Source organism: Falco biarmicus, chromosome 9 (assembly GCF_023638135.1).
Source record: "Falco biarmicus isolate bFalBia1 chromosome 9, bFalBia1.pri, whole genome shotgun sequence".
NCBI classification, from domain to species: Eukaryota; Metazoa; Chordata; class Aves; order Falconiformes; family Falconidae; genus Falco; species Falco biarmicus.
The window spans coordinates 20,923,048-20,937,703 of record NC_079296.1 but is presented as its reverse complement, the minus strand read 5'-3'; positions in this window follow the sequence as shown (position 1 = coordinate 20,937,703).

Here is a 14,656-nt window from a genome sequence, read left to right as displayed (position 1 = left end):
TCTGAAGACCAAGGCTCAAAAATTTGCTAAAGGGGAAAATCTGAAACAGTTAAAGGCTTTTGTACTCCTCCATGTGCTCTAAGTACAAAGCACAGTTGATAGATAAGAATACTGGAATAATTCAAGTGATGCCTTATAACTTCTTTTTTCTCCTTCTGCAAGGCAATTTTTATCATGGCCTATTGGACTATATTAAAAATTCTTTCATTAAAATGTTATTACCCCTGGAATTACTACATACAAGATGTGACTCTAGACCAAGAAAATTTCTTACCGCTGTGATTAAAGCAAGGTGACACAGAAACCTAAACAAAAGGGGTTTTTTACAACCTTAAATTCAACACCTGTCTAGTCCATAGCCTTACTGGACATATCGGGATGTTCACCACCAGTGAAACTGTGTAAAAAAGTTTGGAGTTTTATTGTTGTTTTTATTATTTTGTTATGGTAAGTAGGGAAAACAAAGTGCTAGCATGACAGACCTCCCGAGTATCTGCACTCAGTTTATCTAACCAATAAAATAAAGAAATAAACTAAAATAAAGTTAAACACTTAGAAATATGCAGGATTAAAACTGATAGAGGATGTTTAGTCAAAAGAAAGGGAGGTTTATTCTTCTTTTAAGTCACATTCATATGCTTTTATACCTGCATGTTTTCTTTAGGAGTAGGACATTGGCATTTGCTTCTAGCTGAAATGCGTAAGGGATGCCTCACAGAATCAGTGGTTCTGTTTATTTTATTTTCTGTGTTTCGGAGGAAAGAAAATGAGAACCACATCCACTGCTACCTGCCATATCTAATCCATAGTTCCACACTGCTACTGCTGTTACTCACTGCCCCATGCATTATAAACTGCACACTAGGAGCACAGGGAGCTCATCTGAGCGCAGCTCCTTTCTCCGTTCTGACCAAATTTTCTGCTAGAGTAAGCAGAATTCCAGCCAGAACTTCACATGTGGGACAAGAGACCAAAGATACAGAAAATCACGTTGACCATCACTTATTTGTCAGGTCATCCAGCATCAGGAGGAAAGATTAAAAGGAAGAGCCCCGACAAGCAAGAGCAATGCTTGGGGGGATGGAAAAGGAGATCATTGCTTATGTGAATGCTGAAACTCTTCCAGTGCCAGATTCTACCTTATGGCTAGTGCTTTATTTTACAAGCAGCCCACTGATATACTTAATGTGCCCTTCAGATATGAGTAAGGATGAAAAGATTTCAGCCTAAAGAAAGTACAGCCTGTGCCTACCGACTGCAGCCTGCAGCATGTGGACTGCCTTGCTGAAGGGCAGGAGCCCCTACATTCAGCAGTCTACTGCCATCAGAATCCCAGAGTCTTAAAAGAGAAGCACAGGATAAATCAAGCTGGAAGGGACCTCTGGAAATCTCTAGTTCAACCTTCTGCCCAAAGCAGGGCTGCTTTCAAAACGAGATCAAGCTGCTCAGGGCCTTTTCTCATCAACTTCTGAAAATCTCCTAAGATTTCACAACTTCTCCAGGTAACCCTACCAAGGGCTCAGAAACATTGTGAAAAAAAATTCCTTCTATTTAGTTGGAATTTCTCTTGGTGTAATTTGTGACTGCTGTCTTCCACCCTTCCACTACGCACCAAGTCAGAGAAGTGGGCCATATAGAAAACATGGATCCATTCAGGTAGTTGAAGCCAACAACTGTGTCTGCCCCTAGCCTTCTCTTCCCCAGGCCTACAAAACCTGGTTCCCTAAGCAGCACTCTGCTGCAGTTGCTCATTTGTCAGTGTATTTCTTCCACAGGAGGGTCGGGGTGAAACTGGAAAAAATTGATAACCATTCCAGAGGAAGGCCTCAGTGCTGAGCAGAGGGGAGCAATCACTCCCCTTGATCTGCCAGCTACATTTTTCAAATCTTGTAAACCTTACTCCACTCTGCAATAAGCTTTCAGTGTCACAAAGACATACTTATTCATATTCAAGCTGTCCATCAGGACCCACTAGTCCTTTTCTGAAAAAGTGCTAGCTGGCCAGCTGCTCTCAGTCTGCTTGGTTACCCCATCCGATGTGCAAAACTGCATTTGGCTTTGCTGAACGTCGCTAGTTTCCCGCTGGCCCATTCTTCCAGATTGCTTCAGTCCCTCTGAATGGCAGTCCCGCTCTCCCTCCAGTGCACTGACTGTTTCTGCCAACTTGATGCCACCTGTGAACATGCTAAGGGGGCATTCTGCCCCACCACCCAGGTCACGGATGAAGATGTTGAACCCCAGTAACTCTAGCATCACGCCCTGAGGTAACACTGCTTGTCACAGGCTGCTAATTGGACTTCAAAACATTAATACTTTGAGCCTGAAGGGCTAGCCAGTTTTTCACAAACTTTGTAGTTTTTTGGTCTGTAATCCCCAGTTTGGCTGCAAATACGCTATATGAGATCAATTTCTTTGTGCACTGGCTTGGAGAACAGCGAGCACACTCAAGTTCAAAGCTGCACACCTGTTACACGCCAAAGTCCAGGCAGAACAGGTTAAAGGGCGATCGCTGCTGGGTGAAACTTACCAGTTGTTTGTGGTAAGAAAAGATGTTTCATCATTTCAGAAGCCCAAGGTGTGCGTATGCATGCATCCCAAATGGAAACAATCACACTTGGGTCACTAGCTGGGAATTCCTCCCTCTCCCCTGTACTACTAGTAACAAGTTACTCCTTCTGTTCATTTTTTTCCTATTATGTTCATTAAAGGGATACCAGCAAAGCCTTTTAACACCTCATTCTCTTGTTATTAATTAATCCACTCTCCTGCAAAGAACAGAAAGCAGCTAAAATGTGGCCTCTTTCTTCTATTTAAAGAATGAGCTGTCACAGTTAGCCATCCACCACAGATGAATCAGAAAACAATTCCACCCCTTGGCATCTGAGAACCCATGGAACAATTTTATGAACAAAAAATAATACAAGCCAATAAGATTTAGCTGGCATTTCACCAAACACTTAGTGAGCAATTTATGCACCCTGATGACACTCACACACTAATTCTACTAATTTTTATCATGAGTTTCACATTCATTCCATGATATATCAAAAGTGACATAAAACCAAACCAAAAAACTCCCAACCCACCCAATAAATCATTTGGCCTTTTAGCAGGTTGTTTGTGTACGCTAAAGGGAATCAGAAGCCTAACTCAAGGTCAACTGTGTTGCCAAAGAAGGCAGTTCAAAACAAATTCCACCTAGAGTACGTGTCTCTGATCAGAGATTTGAAAGGCTGGATAACGCATACCTTAAAGACACCTACACTGGAAACACAAATCCTTTGTTCCACTCTGACCATTTGTCCTTTTTACGTAGACACCTTTACATGGATCACATATTCTTGGAAGCTCAGTTTCCAGATAACTTTATTATAGTGTCACTAATTTTTCCAGCTCAGAACTATTTTCAGCTTCAGATTGAATGCTATTTTTAACCTTAAACTCTGGCTCACTGCTAGGCTTAATTTTATTGTGTATTTAAAGGTGCATTTAGAATTGTTCTCATGCTTTTTCAGTGCCAGGAAAATTATCTTGGTGATGTCTGGACTAAACTTACAATTACTATTCTTTCTTCATCAGCCTAAAATACTAATAAACTGTGGTGTTAACCATCAATTAAAAAAACAAAACCAAAAAACCTTGAATGCTGTATTGTGCCTTAGACTCTAAATTTAAAAGAGGTCATTTTGTATCCAAAGATGAGACTTTAATTTTCCTCACCTCCAGGCCACCTATATCCTGTTCCAAGAGGCACCAGAATACCTTATACAACTGTTTTTTAAAATCTCCAACCGATCTGACCATACCAATTCCCCCCTCACTTCCTAGTCATCTGTTTCAGCAATCACAGACATACTTTTCACTATTATCACCAATTAATTTGCAAAGCAGTAATTCCTCGAACTCAAGAATGAGAATCCCGTTTTCCAAAAAGCCAGTTTTAGCAAATATGAGAGTACAAGCAGCTTCCAAACTAAACACAGGAGCTTAGTATAGGAACATCCCTTCCCACAGCAGGGAGCTTCAAACTAGATGATCTTTAAGGTCCTTTCCAACCTAAACCGTTCTGTAAGTCTATGACACTTCAATTATAATCATGTAAGAATAGAAAAAAAGATGTAATACTAGGAATAATCAGCAGTACCTATGTCCTGATAAGCATTTTAGTCACACTGTCAGAAATTAAACACTGCTGCTTTATGCAAACAGTGTTACTTTTGGGTAAAACCACACCAAAACCAGAAAAAAAGCCTGTCCTGTTGAAGTTGTTTAAAAAATAAAAAACTTTGAGCATATAATGTAGTTAAAGCAGATGAAAAATCCTGGATCACTAGAAGGTACTGCTTCCTACTCAGCTCTGCCATTGCAGAATACGTGCTCCTCTCCAACACAAACACAACCGAAACCTAAAGGCATCTTCTCATAAGTTTAAATCCATGCAATGAAGAAAACTATTGTAAGGCAATCTGATGGGAGATGAGTTGGAAACACCTTGGAAATAGTTCAAATGGCTCCAGTGCCTTGGAGAGGTAGGTAACTGTTCTGCACTAGAACTAAATAATATAGATGCTTATTCAAAAGTAGCTGAAATGCATGTTCCAGACCTGCCTGAGTGACAACCCTTGTTTACAGCTCAGGAGAAAAAAAAAATCTATTTAAGGAAAAAACTACCCTTGGAGAAGATGGCTCCAAATCTTCCCTTAAATGAATTCCTACTTAAAACTTCTTCCCTTGCATAAACCCTATTACACACTGGAGCAGTAAGGTCCCTGCAAACAAATACTCACAGCCTCACAAACTAGGGCTGGACAAACAAGCTGGCATTGTTGCCAGTCCAAGTGACCTCCAGGTTATGTCCCTGGTTGCCCCACCAGAGGACTAGAAAAAACAACGCTGTGTTCTGAGATGACAGCATCTATTCCAGAACTGGGGACAAATGTCTCCGCCTTTGAAACACGTAAGAAAGGATTTAGCTGTCCTCAGGACAGTATGAGAATCACCTACGCAAGCACCGCCATGCTCTGGGAGAAAGCAGAGAGGCATTAACCGGCCCGGACCACTGCTGGCACGTAGCAGCTGCTGACAGCCTGCCAGCACACATCCCAGGCACTGCAGCAACAAAAACAACTTAATTAGCGGGCAGCCACAGTCTACACTGACTTCAGCTCCTGGACAATTTCCATATATAACCCTTATGCATTGGCTCAGTCTTTACCCCAGCTACAGCTTCACAAGCAAGGCTTTGAAGTACCAGAGTATTTAATGACTTGGTAGTCCCTGTAACAATGCAGAGCAGCTCTTCATTTGTGATCCTAACTCACCATCTCATTGCGGCGTATCTCTTTACAGTCCTATTCCACAGCAGTACTATTGTGGAAACAATCAATCCAACAGCAAGGGACTGTGGCTCTTGGGAAGTCATGACACTTAGCATCTGAGAAGGCCGAAGATACAAAACCACCTCTGCATATCCCTTAGAATTACTCCATAAAAGCAGAGGCCTTTTCTAGGCAGCTCTGAGTATAAAAGGGATCTCCTGTGCTGCTGAATTAGCGCCCGTGACCAGCACAACCCTTTAATAATACCGTATGACAGGGCCCTGAATTTGAAGATCTGCGCAAACAAACATCCTACTTCAACCAGCAGAGAAAGGAGTCCGTCAGAATATTCTCAAACAATTTTTCCATGTGGCAGAGTGGCACAGGCAGAGCATGAGTGATACTCCAGCTGTAATTTAGAAAGGGAACATTACAAACAGCTCAGAGCAGTTCCCATGCACCCAACCTTTCCTCCTTTTTCACAGCCTTTCTGAATTTAAAAAGGAGATAGAGCTTCTTCAAAACAATCTTGGCTGAGTCACTAATAAGAACTGCAGCAACAAGAAAAAAATTACATGCTGGGACTAACTGGCAAGGTCTGGCAGTACAGGAAGCCTTCAAGGCACAGAGCCAGACAACTGGAGCTCGTTGGCCAGGTGGTGCATTCATTCCTTGGGGAACCTGGCACTGGTCTCATCCAGCAGCTGAACCACAGAATAATTCTGTCTTAAGCGTTGGAAAAAGTGTTTAAAGGCTTGCTCTCTCAGCTGTGGGTGAAGATGGCTTGCATCAGAGCCAGAGTAAAGCAAATGTAAATTACTGCACTGGGAGTAGGAGGCAGGTAAAAATTCACCAGGTTTAGAAGGAGTCCTAGTCCCTGGTGCAGGCTCCAGGCAATAGTTTTGCACAGAGGCGAGACTTGGACACTGGGGACATGGCCCACTGGGATACTGCGGTGCCTCCCTCTTTATAGCAATTAGGTACTGTGGTACTGAGGATGTGTCACCAGGTAGATTTATTTTTGAGTGCTTGCAGTCTTTACACGTACACTGTAATGGGTCTTCTGCCTGCAGACATTTCAGAAAATTAATTCAAATTAACTTTTGAAATGGACTACAGAACTACTTTAAAGCCTTTTGTGGACACTCTTGTTCGTAAGAGTGACCTTAATCAATTTCAGTTGGCTCATTACAAGAATAAGTTAAGATCAATCAGAGCCCCTTCAACTCTGAAATCACTTCTTTATTTAATTTGGATTAATTGTTCCTATGTCTCTCCATCAGACTATGTCAAACTATGTGGGTGGAGAACACCTGGAAAGAAACAAACACTCTGGCATTATTTTCCTGGTCTTTACACTAAGGCCCCTGAAACATAACATGTTCTTGCACAAGGCTGTTATATTCTTGCTCCTAACAGCAGCACAACCATGGCTGTAAAACTCGCTGTTTCAGATAAAGGGAAAATAGCCTAGTAATCTCTGAAAGTGATACATTACCACTGGAACGCTTGGAAAAACACTTCCATTGCTCCATTCATATATTTTAGCTTTTTCTCTAGGGCTCTGACATCTACAAAGTTTCTCAGCCATTATAACTTCCCAGGAAGGTTTCAGGCCAATGACAGGAGCAGCAAACAATTAACGTATCTGTCATATCTAAAATCCTTCTATCATCCAACTTCACTATCTCTTGAATCTCATTAGCAGAGCTGTCTTTGCATTGGTGACTTTACTGATGCATGTGGGGACAGCATACCCAGTACCATCTCCAATTACAGCGTTACAGAAAAGTGGGAATTGTTCATTATTTCCCACGAATACTTGGCAGCAAAAGCCTGAGCAACCCTAGCCATAGCTAGGTACAGCCTTTCTCCCACCCCCAGTCCCCTGAAAAAGTCAGCTTGTGGCTGGAGGTCAGTGAGGGACAATGAACACAGTGTGTCAGAAGTAACAGGGCACCATGCCTTCACACCAGAAAAAGCAGCAAAAGCAAGTGACGCATCTGTCAGGCCTCACTCCAAAGGCAATCGCAGCTGAATGCTGTGGATGATGCCAGCTGTGATTTGAGCCGCACTCGACAGCCCTCAGCTTCTCCTCAAGTGCAGACAACATACTGCACTTGGAGGCTGCAGAAGGAGCTCAAAGCAATGAACCCAAACGGCTTGCATTTTACACAAAAGTCTTCAGAGCTGGAAGTAGGCTCAAGGATCAGAGGTAGCAGCTACTGAGCACTGAGACTTTTCCTTACAACCAGGGTTGCCAGCTGCCTCATTTGGGGACAGGAATAACCTGTTTTGACAGATGTACTGCTCTTGCCATTTCCCCCTAAACGTGTAATGAAGTTTTGATGAAGCATTTCCTTCAAACACCCTTTCACCAGCTGACAATGCAAGGAAGTTACATTTGCAGAGTGGAACAAAGTCAAGCAGACAGATGGGAGGCAAAACAAGCTGAGAAGAAACTCATGCTGCTTGCCAAGCATCTTCCTAATATTTTCCACAACAAGCTGTAAGCAGTATCCCCCACTTTCTCAAATATCACATCTTCCCTAGTATCACGATTTTTAAGTCACCTTCTACTCTCACAGCATTACTAAAGAACAGTCTTAGTCAGCCAACCTTTTTGCCTAATTGGAAGAGCAGTCTCCTCATATGTGCCCAGAATCTGTATTTATCCCCTGTGCATCTGCAAGACAGTGAGCGCTGGAGTTCAGCAGCATTCCACTGATCAAATCGGCCTAAGACTGACTTCCTAAAGAAAATCAGCCTGGTGTGTTAACTGAACACTTCACCAGTGACTTTGAAATTCAGATGAGTGTAAACCTTTGGGACGCCAGAGACTGAGCTGTACTGTCAGTGAAACCTGAAATAGCATAAACCCAGGAGAATTTGTCCTTACGTTGCCACCTATTTAAATTACTATGGGTTTGCAATATACATGCATGTCTGAGTGTGTTTAAGCCCAAGGAGGTGACTGTGAAGTAATGTTAAACATTACTTCACTATGTGTTGTTATGGAAGTGCAGATACTACCAGTACATAGCTTACTAACAGCACACAGCTCTGAACAGGAAGGCAGCAAGAGTGAAGCATGGTACAGCAAGAAGGAGGTGGTAATGAAAAGCCTCCAACAGCATCCAGGATGTCTGAACTTAAACCCCAGCTCTGCCAGACTTTCTGAGGAGACTTGGGTACATCATTGCTCTCTCTCACACGTTAAAACAAATATCTACTGGAAAACAACAGCTGTTTTTACTGACCTTTGGTCTACCACAGTCTTAGACTGACAAAAAACATATAAATCCTTAAAAGTGCTTTGTTTTCTTTAATTGTAGGTTTCCTAAAAGTTCTGTTGTAACACTCACGCAGGAGATGAAGGAGGAACAGACCTAACTTTATGCTGCATTACAGAATGTACGCCAGCCATCCATGCTGTTCTCTGAATTACACATGTAGCACCATTTGTCCCAAAGAATTTGAAGAACTTTGCAACCTTTAGTGGAATATGAAGTAGGCTGACACAAAGTCCTGATACGTGAAACTTCCATTTTGGTGAGCAGCAGGGGTTTCACATTCAGAGAACCTGCTGGATAAGACTTGCAAATGCAGTAGTAGAACAGTACTGCTTGAGGGTAAATCCATACCCTGAGAGTACAACAGATTGTCTGAAAATAATGAACTACGAAAGAATTACTTTTAACCATGAACAACTTTTTCCTCTTTGTTTTACTGTCCATCTACATTTTTTCATAGAATAAAAAGTAGTAAAATGCTGACTTTCAAAAACATGCAGGTAGGTACTTCTACCCCCTTCACGACAAAAAAAAAAACCCTGAAGACGGAGAGGGAGGAAAAGGAAAGCTAAGAAGAGCTAAGAATGAGGTGACCTATCACTTTGCTGAGCGTTCTATGTGCTTGTATTCAAATGCATAGCCTAATGAAGACAAGTTGAAAGAAGACAGTCTTGCGTGGGATGACTTCTACCAGTAAAATTGTAACAAAACAAAAGGAACCAAACTGGCACATGCAATAACTGTATAAGCACACTGTAATGCTTAAGACTAGAAGCTAGCAATTTCTTGCAACACTGAAACAAGAAGTGGGAAGTACCATAATTAAGTAATCAGAGCCTATCGTACCTATAAACTATTCAGTGATACATCTAAAAGTACAGCAAACAGTTATATATGGAATAGGCAAACAAATAATAACTACCACATCTGAGATTGCTGAAATGGTTTCAGGAATTTCAGTGCAGTCAGAAACTTGATTTCCGATGAGCTCACTGATGCACTGCAATGCCATTTCAGCCCTGACACAGGGACAAGAGTGCACCCTGCAGAAGTCCAGGCAGGCATCCCCTTTCGCCTTTGCCCAAGCCCACTCGAGGATGAGTCATCTGAGACTGCCTTGCATTACAAAAATTGCATAAGAAGCGATGTGATGAGAACATTGATAGAAGAGATTCACAGAGAACAGAAGACAAATATCTTTAAATTTTTTGAAGTATAATTGACAAATATCCAACATCATTATCATTGATAGGCCAAACATCTGTCATATTCCTTACAGCATTTTCTTGGTGAGAGCTAAAAACAAAACGCTCAGAGTAATGTGTTCTGTGTACTGGAGTGATTTTTATGTCTTCCTTCCCATATCACGTCTGTTTATTATTATAGTCTGTTTCTAGCCTTGTCAATGGGCAGGCAAACACTTGTTAGAAGTATTGCTTCCAGACTGACTGGCTGGCTTTGGTACTCCAGTACTTCACAGTAACTTTCTCCTCTTGAGAAGACTAAACAAGGAAGGGAAGAGCAAGCCTGGGAAAACTAACATGCTATTCTGCTATTCATCATGATGAGGCCTCAAGAGAAAACTTTTTATTTTCCTCCAGTCCGTTGCATCAGTAATGTGCTAGTAGGTCTCCAATTCTAAAACCTCTTCTAAGCACTGCTACTGTGTTTCAAATTCAAACTCATTTGTACCCTATCATCTCCACTGGCAAAAAAGGAGACTGTCAGGTACATCTGTATTAAGGAAAACACATGATGCTGCTCCACCTTTCATCTTACAATATTCAACAAGTGTTCAGGTAAAGCTGATGAGTAACCCTGCTCACGACTACAGATTCATCTTAGGATATTTCTGAGAGACCGTTTCAATTGAGTAGGAATTATCTATTCAGAAACAAAGGCTGGCAGATGTAGATCCATAGTCTATACTTCTTTAAAACATTTGGTTTAAACCATTATTTTTTTTTTCTGTAAGTGAATGTTTATATAGGACTGAATGAGAAGTTTGCCTGGAAAGCACACTAAATATAACACCATATTCACATCTCTAAGACCGTCCTTGATACTGCTTCAAACAGGCAACACAGTGGGGGTAAAGGAACAAGACAGGGATGCCAACAGAACTGGGAACAAAATTTCCAAGAAAATCATTGAATCTCTTGCTTTGCCTGATTAAAGGTGGTCTCTGTGTCACCTGTCAAAAATCAAATTCTAACTATCTGAAACAGGCACCAAAAACTATTGTACCCAAATTTAGTAGGTACACCAAAGACATTAGTCAAGTTTTTTTTCAGTTCTTTTAAGGCCCACCCCTACCATTCCATTTCAGTTAAATCAAAATTCAAAGAAAAATCACATATGGATGAAAATATAATTTGCAACTACTGACCTAAATTTTTAGTACTCCAGCTTTTTCATTTGTAAAATGCTGCTCTCTTCTCTACTCCCTTAAAACTTCATACAGCATCGTCACCACAGCATCAAACTCCCAGAGTACCCAAATTTGTTCAAAGCAGCTTTCAGTTTTAAAATCCAAATCCTGCAAAATACCCTAAGATCTTGTGGAGAAAATACACACAGCCTTATAAATATTCTCTCAGCCTCATCTATATTATTGCACATAAATATTAACACTACACACTTGATAACAGTTATATGCTTCAGTAGCAATGGATTAAAGCAAGTTGCATTTCTTCTAATTAAAATATGCCAATTATTTAAATCTTTAAAATGAGAGAGAAAAGTCAGAGTCATCAACAATGGCAAGTCAGTTGTTCTGAAATGAAGAAAAGTGATGCTGACAACCGTCTAATCCTCATCCCTGTTACGGGCATTCTGGGAACTCCATGGGGCAAGGGAATTCTAATAGCAGAAAGTAAAGTCTTATAAATCTGCCATTAAACTTGCACATCTTCACTCATCAGGTGAATTTTCTAGACAAGATAAAAAATGTTAGGCACTACAGACACAAAGCCACATAAACAATATCTGCCTAATTTAACCAGACAGCCAAGAGGCAAGGGAATATTCCTAAGTCTTTCTGGTTTTCCTTTCCTTAGCCGACCCCATCTATTTGCCTATTTATGCACTGTTTCTCCCGTACAAGTTGTAAGGTTTTACCGTGGCTTCTTCTGTGACTTTTTCAAACTTAACTGTATAGTAAAACTCTGGTGTCTGTTCTTTCTTTAGTTTTTATACTGCAGTGACAGTGCCTTCAAAACAACAACAAAAAAATTATAAACACACAACTTTCATAACTCCCACACTTTTGAACTTTCGAAATGGAAAAAAAAAAAAATTACGGCAGTTAAAAAATACTGGGGAAAGGTTACACTCTTTAAAAGAGGAAATTTTTTTCGTCTTAAGTCTTTTACAGCTATGGAGTCCACACTATAAAGAGTCCAGAAAAATTCAGGCCTCTTTCATTTACCACTTTGATGATTACTCACAAACCAAAAATAAAGAGGATATAAGTGATACAAGGTTTAAAACAAAAAGAATTTTTTAAAAAATAGAATAACTTCCTCATGTCAGTCTCATCTGTCACCTAACCGTGCAGCTACTGTACAGTCTGCCTTTTGCCAAATCCCCTTTATACTTGGTAAAGGAAATACTATTCATTTGCATGCAGCTGCAAAAATAAAGAAGTTAATCTTCTTACTCTCATTTGAATATGAAATAAAACATAATGGTTTAAAAAACAGAATCTCAATATTTTTTAAAAAAGGAACAGATAAGATATTACTGATTACCTTATGTAATATACTTTAGAGAACAATTATTCAGAACATCAAGTCAGATAATTGCAGCTACTTGTAATGATGTATGTGTACCACGGTCACAGCTCTTAGGAAGCTTCTACTCTGCTGCAAGGCTAGAAACAGACTGCAGTAAGAAGAAACACATACAAATGGCAGATGTAACGTCTATACTCTTTCACTCAAATAAATCTCAGAGAGTGTTGCAAACTTAACTTATTTGAAAAATACCCCAAATCTTACAAATATTTTGCTAGCAGGAAAGACATCTTTTGGCATTATCTGCAACTAAAGGCAGCTTTCCCTGGGCTAGAACAGTATGGCAATCTAACCGTACTTATAATTTACATATAAGTAAACAAAACAAAATCAACCAGAACACTGGACAGTGTTTAAGGAAGAGATATGAAAAGAATAGATAAGTAATTCCACAACAGAAATAGTCTGGAAAAAACCATTCGTCTCAAACAAAAGTCAGTGACAGATTATGGAAAACTTTACGTCTGCTTTACAGGTCTGTAATTCTAGGCCCCTTACATTCACCAACATTACTTGCAAAATCAAAGGTAAGTCAACATTTCCAAGCTTGTTCATTTCACCTCTAGTATTAGCAACATCAATTAATCTGACATAGGATGCAAACATTGTATGTACAGATCAGTAGCTAAAAGGAAGTTTCTAAAACTGTTTCATACAACATAATTCCATGCAGACTTAACCTCTACAAGATCGTGTAAGTAACTGAAATACACTTTGTATTTTCTTCTTCTAAGTTCACAGTTAGTCTTCATTTGATGGCATATGGAAGTTTAGAATCCCTACATGGAAAACTCTTCAATGCTACTAAGACAATGAAGGTACCACTGTTTCAAAGTACCAGCAACTACCCAAGGTGGGCTTGCCGAGCTTCCTAATCCTAGAAGATATAAATTAAATGTCTCATGTAGCTTGGAGCACATGTTCCTCATTGCACTGAAAGAGAAAGGAAACCTAGGAGGGGACTGAAGAACTCACCAACTACCAAGACACACTTCAGACTGCCAGCAAGTGCCAGGAGGCATGCAAGCCTTCAGCTGATAAGTTCACCCTATGCACCCAGTTCCTATGGAGTACCATCACCCCTACAGCCCCTGCACAAAGAGGAATCAGCAGGCAAGTGCAGCTGCCCATAGAGTGCTGAGCAGCAGGCATTTACCAGCACATTCAGCCACTTCGCTCCTGATGTGAAGTACGCCACATGCATGTCCACACATGTCCACAACACGGCTATGCTCTGCAAACAGAAGCATCTTTTCCACAGGCAAAAGGTGAATGTAATTTGAAGGTGGTAACAAGATTAATGATGCTACTCCTTCAGAATGCCCCATAACCAATGACTGGCTAATACGTTCTTTAAGGTGATTAGCATGCTTGCCGTTGTCTGTTTTTACTGCATACAAAAAGCACTTTCTGCCCAGACAACATACAGTTTACTTCAGTGAATTTAGGGGGCTGGCAACTGAGAGGATTATAGGACATCTACCAGTAAAGTGGATTTGTGTTCACAACACACACACCTGTGAAGAGCACAACACATTTTGAAAGATCTGTCATATGGAAAAAATTGTGTAAGTGGCATTTACAAAATACATACACCAATTTGGTCTTAGGGGAACAATCGCAGAAGAAAAAAACTTCTATAAAAAGTAAATACTTATATAAAAATATAAATACATAATCTGTAGCTTTTCTGGATTTTAAACTAAGTTCTTACAATGAAAAGCAAAACCTCAAACTTTAAAAAGAAAAGCAAAAGACATACAGATTTTTTCAGACAAAAAAAAAATACTGCACCAAATACTCTAGTGACAATTCTCTGAACTTTTAAAAGGACACAGAAAGTGTTTCTGGAGAAAAACAAACCCCTAGGACTGCATTTCTTGTGATGCAGGCAATTGCATAGCTCTCAGGGTTCCAGAAAGAAAGCTAACATGAAGACCACTCAAGGGGAGAACATGGACTGGCAATCTGCAGAAAAAATACTGGCCTAACTGCATCTCTGGGGATTTATTTCAGGAAGAAATGCAGCTCGGACCTGGAAAGTCCTAGAAGCACAGGTGCCACACCCAGGGCTGGTCATGGTACAGACATCTATAAACTGTTTACTAGCATATAATCTTAACTCTTTTTAAAAAAAAATGCAATACTGCATGCAGCTATAGCACCTTCCCTTTCTTCAGTCTTGCGATGCCCTCAAGATAGTGTCTAAGCATAACCCTCTCACTTAATACCCAGGACTTCAAAACCA